Genomic DNA, 7956 nt, shown 5'->3' with positions numbered 1-7956 from the left:
GATTGTGAATAATTATGATAAGATCTTCAGATTCAGTGCAGTTATCTATCTGTATAAATATTTAATTTTCTGCTGCAGGTCTTTGACCTGGTTTTCTCTATTCTTATTAATGATGATGATTGTGTCAGTAAAGCTCTTCATAGTGAATACTTAATCTGTGATGAATATTAATTATTACTTAGCTTCTGTCTCAGTCTGTCACTGTGTATGCAAGATCTCAATCTTATTTAAAATTTTCATATATATACAGAGTTTCACTTCTAATTTAGTAATCTTAGTTACTTTTCTTACTGCTTTGAGTAAACTCTCTGAGTGGTTCTGTATATCTTTCAGTTCAGATAGCAGAGAAGAATGTTGTTTATATTAACTAGAAGAGATATTCATTTCAGTGATTTCTTATTAATTGTATAATATCTATTATTATATTATTATATCATTATATAATTTCTGATTTCTGATTTTCATTATTATTGTACAACTTCAGTGATAATTATCTCTCTTTTATTCTTCTGAGTAGAGAGCAGTCTTCTTTGAATATAATTCACTACTCTTATCTCTTTTCTCACATCTCATTCATTCACATACATGACATTTGTCTGAGTGTGAAGTTTTTCTTTAACAAGTAAAGCAGTATCAATCAGATGCTCTTCTGCTCACTACTTCTTTATACACTATCTTTTGAGACATTTTAGAATCACACTGACATGATAACTATAAATTACTTCATAGATAGAATTATCATGCTCTGAAGAAGTCTGTACTTCTCACTGATTTTTAGACATGCTATCAAATATAATTCAAAGGTTGCTTGAGTCAGTGTATAATTACAGGTGTATACTGACTTCTTATATACATTATACTAAATTAATTAGTGGCTGCTATGGCATGATAACTATAAATCACTTCATAGATAGAATTATCATGCTCTGAGAAAGTCTGTACTTCTCACTGATTTTTAGACATGCTATCAGATGTGATTCAAAGGTTGCTTAAGTCAGTGTACAATTACAGATATATACTGACTTCTTATATACATTATACTAAATTAATTAGTGGCTGCTATGGCCCCTTCACATTCATAAGCATATTCAGAGGTGTAAGCATGTTCGGAAGCAGCCGCGTTATTACTCAGCAGTTGTACATTCTCCCGAATCACAATCTTTGTTATCTTTTTTACTTTTTAATCTTTCTATCAATATTACTGTTTTTTACTACTCTGAAGTTTTTTTCATTACTTTTATTATTTTTATTTCTCTCTTACTCTCTTTATTAAATTTATTATTATTATCGGATTAATCTGAGTTATACAGATTACAGAGTCAGCTGTTTTCATAAATTCAAATAAATATATATAATAATACTGTATAAGACTATATTAGAGTGTAGTTTACACAGAGAAGTTAATTATTTTATAAAAATTTATCTAAGTTATACAGATTGAAAAGCAGAGAGATATTTAAATAAATAAATTTATAAAATATATCTAATATTATATTATAATATTTTTTTGTATGAAAAAGTTAATTTTCTATAATAAAGAAAAATATATATATCATAATATACTTTTTCTGATAATGAATAGAATATTAATTATCTAATAAAATATTTAATTATTCAGCTTTAATCTTTAGTTTATATAACTTAAATTTATTTTCAAATCTTTATTCTTTTTTTCATTTCCATTTTTTTATATATTTTTTATAATATTTACATTTCTTATACTCTTCTCTAGACTGGCCGGCGGGACCATGAATTTCACATTTGATTTCATTTAATCTGGTCTCATACATTTCTTGACGTGAGTCTCACCAGAATCAAACCTCAAAAAAATCTGAAAATGAACCATTTCTGAGAGAAATGATGTGAAAATTGACCAGATTTAATTCAAGAACAGTGAAATGAGAGTAATTTCTCAGAATAAACTGTGAAAGATGATCATTCTTTCAAAATCAGAATAAGACTGAGACTGAAGATTAAAATCAGTCTCATTCAGTTCATTCAGTGATTGCTTATATAATCAGAATTTGATAATGATTATTAATAACACTCATGAAATAACTAAATACATTCTTGTGTAAGTTTATTCTTCACTTTCTCATGAAAACTACACTTCTCTGATATACTGTGATCAGAGATATTAAACTGTCTGATAATTTCATGTTTTATAATTATGAGTTTTTTAATTATTTCTTCTTGTAATTGTTCTCAGTAATAGTGATAAATATCTTAACTTGAGTTGAACTTTCACTTCATTCTCATCTCTGTCAATGAAATTATCAGAATATCATATGTCATCAGTGTAACAGTTGAATATGTACTCTTAACAATTTTTCATAACTCTAGAATTAATTTGATATGTAAATTTATCAGATTATCTTGAAGATAGCAGTCAAATTCAGTTTTATAAGTATGTAGTTTTGTCTGATTTTCAGTTGTAATTAATATATATAAGTTCTGTTTCAAAGTTAGTATTATAGTTCTATATAATATGAAGTGTTATCAAAGATTGTTACTTACTAAAGAATTGTATTCTACTATCTTTACATCTTGAACATCTGCTTGTTCAAATCTCTGATAGTTGACATTATAGTAGTCTTAGACTAATTTAATATATGAGTCTTATTTCTCCTCTGTTCAATCTTGAGAAGTGTAGATATTAACTTGATAAGAAGAATCTAGTAAAGCTGCTATAGTATAGTACTCTGTAAAAGATTATTCAGTTTTGCTGTAGTAATATACTAGTTTATCTCTTACAGTAATAATAGCCTGTGCTATAGTATTATCTCAGACTGAATTTCTTTTTAAGTGATTTAACTGCTTCTTAAGATAAGTAAATAAACTGTTATACACTCATCAGACTGACTGAAGCATTGGTGTATAAGTGATTGAGACTGTCTTTATTATCTTATAAAACTGAAACAGTAAATCAATTACATATTTCAACTGAGTTCACTTTATATCAGAAAGTTTCAATATCTGAATCTTTTTTCAATCAGAGTGTTACACTCAATAATTAATTATCTAATATAATTAAAGAGTCTGAACAGTTATCTTATATATTGAACTTTATTATATTCTAACATTCTGTATCATATTCAGTGATATGACTGATTTATTTATTTATTAAATATTATAAAATCATTGTTGTTATTTAGAGGAGATACAAATTACATTAGCAATGTTTCAAATCTGTGATATTTAAATTATTAATCAATCTATTTAAAATTAACAGTAGCATTATCAAAAAGTGTTATTAAAAAGCAATATTAAAAAGTATTATTAAAAAATATTATCTTTTATAAAGTGAATGTAAAAGTTACTTGAATAATCACTTTCATCTCATTCTTATCTCAAGAATCAGTCATCTTATTATTCTTTGTCTTGATATTAAGATTCTTTATCAGTGTTTATATTATAAGTTAAACCACATGAGCAATACAGAGAATATAACCTTATTTATTATTTCAGGAATGCAAAGTCAATTTTTGCTTCAAGCTCTTTATCATAGTATAGTTATTCACAGCATTATCAGTTATAATTGTAAGAAGACTGAGACTAATATCTCAATAGTCATTTTTAATCACAGTTATTAATATCTCTATTATATAATTCTCAGTATGACTACAATGATTTAAATTCAATTAATGTCTCTTAATAAGTTCAGTTCTTATCAATGTAATAACATGTAACTCTTATAAATGCAAGATTGTTTGTACTAGTTCATGCATTCACTGTAAGAGACACTCTTCAATGATTCTTCAACTCTGATTCTAGATGTTGTATATTGACTTTATAGTGTGTCTCAAGGTTGAACTGAAGACAGAATTGATGTGAAATATGAAGATTTAAATTAAGCATTTGAAGAAGTGTTCAGAATTCAGGATTTTCAATTAATCAAAGAGAAAGATTCAGAGATATATATATACAAAGTAATTGTTCATGAAAGTTATCAGATGAGAGTTATGAAATCAGAGTACTGATATATGATTATTTTCATATAATTTTCTTTAAATTAGAAAGTTAGTATTATCAAAAATCATTATCTGATAGAGTAACTTATCAGCTCAGTAGTAATTTTCTGATTATTTTTCTTTTATTATCTGCATTCTGATAACTTCAGATATCAGAAAATTTCTTTAGAATTATAATCAGTTCATGATAAATGTTTCTGAATAAAGTTGCAGTGATTGTAGCAGAGAGATGACTCTTCAGTAATCTATAATACAATCTGTTAATAATTATTTCATAGTTTATCTCAGTGTTTGTGTTGAGTTTTTCATAAATTTCATAATCTAGAATCAGATGTGAAGAATAAAGTAATTATTCATTATAATTGAAAGAGAGCACTCTAATCGAAATATTATTTCATAGGTGGATTTTCTCTGAAAGGAGTTTGTAAAATCTTTCACATAGAAAGTAAAAAGAAAGTAAAAGAAGTAAAAAGAAGTGAATTCCAGAAGATATAATAATAATTTAAGAAAGATAATAATTTATTTTTAATAACTGATCACTGATGTGTGTAAGAAGAATTAATATAAGAGGAAAATAATCTTGTTTCTTAGCTTAGTTATAATTTTAGTACTAACTCAGATTGAATATTATTGATGTATAAAAGTAAATAAATAATCTTGATTAATCTCTGTTATATTTCTTGAAATATATTAATATTATGAAAGAGAGTATTATCAAATTACATTATCAGATAATATTATTAAAAATATATTAATATTATGAATATTAATATTGAAAAAATGTTGATACTTATACATTATAGTGATTTGTAAATCATGATAGTTAAATATATATATATATATATATTATTTCTGACTTGATTACAACTTGTACAATAATTTTTGAAAACTTAAAATCAATTTTAATTATTAATAATTATGAACTTAAACTTATAACTAACTAATATAAAAAGAAAAAAATCTACTTCTTCTCTTTCTCATTCTTCTTATTATTCTTTATAATTCACTTCTTATTCTTCTTTCTCTTCTTCTTCTTCTTATCTGAGATAATAATTATCTTAAAATCTCTCTTCACTGTCTTCTCAGAGAAGAATTCTCACTGCTCTTCTTCAGTCAGATTAATCTGTATCTCAAAATCTCATATTTTCTGATCTACTGTCTCAGATTTCACTTCAGTAGTAAGTAGATTGATATACTCAGAGAGTAGAGCTGTCTTCTTAATATTCTGAATCATGAAGTGCATTTAAGATCTGAATAAGATCTCAATTCTCTTCTTCTCTGTCAGCTCCTGCTAATCAATTAGAGAACAGATATATTATTAAAAATCATTATCTCTTAATAAATAAAAAACTTATCAGTTTTAGCTTCTTTATCTTCTGCTTTAATACTCTCTTAATCTTCTTCTGTCATCACTTATTTACAGTAATACTCTTCTTCTCTCTTTCTCTCTTTATCTTGAACTCAAATTATTCTCAGAACTTCTTCTGATCTTATCACTACTATATGAGACTCTTCACTATCTTCTTCTTCAATCTCTCACAGATGATGTCATCTACATTATTTCTATACTTAATTCAGTCTAAATCTATCAGAAGTATTACTTAAAATCATTATCATTCTACTCTCTTACAGAGTCTCTTCAAGATATTATAATATGTCTTACAATCTGTCTTCTCTCACTTGAACATCTTCTTCTTCTCTTTCTTCAATCTGTGATAGTACTCACATGTCTTGATGATCTGCAGAACCGCAGAATATTTGAAGAAGAATGACATGATTAATTTCAGTGAGTGTGAGAGAGAGGTGAAGACAGAAGAGATAACTAGAAATGATATAATAATAATAATAATAATGATAATGATGATGATGGTAATAATGATGATAATAGTAATGATGATAATGATAATGATGATGATGATAATAATGATGATAATGATGATAATAATGAAAGAGAGAGTGTATTGAAATATATTACTGACTTATCAAATATAAAGAGATAAAGAAAATATTAACAGCTTTCAGAGATATACAGAAACAGCTACAGTGTTATATAGCAACATCATCTTCATTCAATGTATGCAGTATTGATATTCTTTGTATGCAGTTATTATATAATCTATATCAGAGATACATGTAGAAAACAGATCTTTATTACTAGAGAGAATGATTGCAGTAATTCTCTGTTTTCATATTATAAAGATAAGTTATTCTCATTTCTTTCTTCTCTCTTTTCTCTTCTTCTTCAACTCATCACTAAGTTCAAGCTGATATGAAAATTATTAAAACACTCTTAGAAATTCTCAAATTAAAGAGTATAGACTAATCAAATTTTAAATGCAGAAGAATCAAATTATATTTAATATTACTAATTATTCATTCTCTCTTAATAAAATTACAGTTGCATCTTCTCTCTCTTCTCTCTCAAATAAAATATAATCTGTGAAAAGCAAGTATCACATCAGATTATAATGATCAATACAGTCTCAGCACACAGAGCTGTATATACACAGTGCATGCTGAACTGAGAGACTGTGTAAATTATAAATCAGCATCAGCATTTCAGAGAGAGTTATACAGTATGAGAAAGTCACAACTCTCAGTCACATATGCAGTGAGTGAATTATCACAGTAAGTGTATATACATTATATGAAAATAATACTTTTTAATAACACTCAGTCTCTGATATCATGAAAATAGAGTCTCTCTGTGAGATCTGTTTTTATCAGAAGTTAGAGAATCTTATATTTTTCAAAATCATTTTCATCTGTCTTGTCTGTGAAATTGATGAGAGAAATTATCAATTTCAGTATTCTGTTCTTAATATTATTCAAGTGATAGCAGAGTTCACTCTGATCACACTTTTTAAGTGTATATTTTCTAAATATTCACATTTATACAGATATATACTGATTATTTATTAGATAATATTAAGACAATGACTCATCACAGCTGTATTACTCTCACTATGAGAGATACACAGTTAGTAATAAACATTATAAAGACTCTAAGAAGTGAGTATTTTAAAAGTACTGTAGCTCTGTAATCTTGATTTTTTTTATTTTTGTTTTTTATTTTTTTATTTTTGTTTTTATTTTTTTATTTTTGTTTTTTATTTTTTTATTTTTCTTTTCTTTTTTTTTTCTTTCTCTTTTTTTTTTTTTTTTTTTTTCATTCTGATTTTTTCTTGTTTTTGTTTTATTTTTTGTTTTTTGTTTTTTTTTTGTATTTTATATTTTTTTCATAATTAAAATTATATGAATTATAATCTGTGTTCAGAAAAGTAATAATATTTAATAATACTCTCTATTGAATTTTCAACAAATGAGCACTATATTATGATATTATGTAAGTGAGAAGTGATTTCATAATCTTATTTAATATCATTCTCAATAATGAGATCAGAATGAAAATGTGACTAAGAATTTAAATATATTCTTTATTCAGAACTAGATTTTTATTTGAAAAGTGAATCTGAGATCTTTAATATTTGAAATAACATGATTTAGAATCAATATAATAAACACAAATTATGATCAGAAGTAATGCTTTTAGATAACATGATAACTGTAAAGTTTGATTCTGATCTCAGACACGGTCACACAGTCAGTCTACTCTTCTCTTTATTTTATTCTCTGTATTTATAGTATATACTGCTAAATACTCTGTAATATAATTTTATATAATGATATATATAAACTGATTAATACAATTATAAATTTCATATTTAATTTTATTTAATCTGATCTTATACATTTCTTGACAGAAATCTCACTAAGACTAATTATTAAAAAAACATACAAAGTAACTATTAATCAGATTATAAAATGAGATTATAACTTAGAAAAATTAAAAAAGTAATTTTATTTAATTTTATTTAATTTCATTCTTAGTATAAAGTTATTATTTTTAGAGATTTTAAAGTTTTTTTAAACTATTTTTAATTTTTTAAAAAGTAACATTTTTTGATAACACTCATATAAGATT

This window comes from Blastomyces gilchristii (assembly GCF_000003855.2).
Source record: "Blastomyces gilchristii SLH14081 genomic scaffold supercont1.1, whole genome shotgun sequence".
NCBI lineage: Eukaryota > Fungi > Ascomycota > Eurotiomycetes > Onygenales > Ajellomycetaceae > Blastomyces > Blastomyces gilchristii.
Note: the sequence above shows the minus strand (reverse complement) of the source record.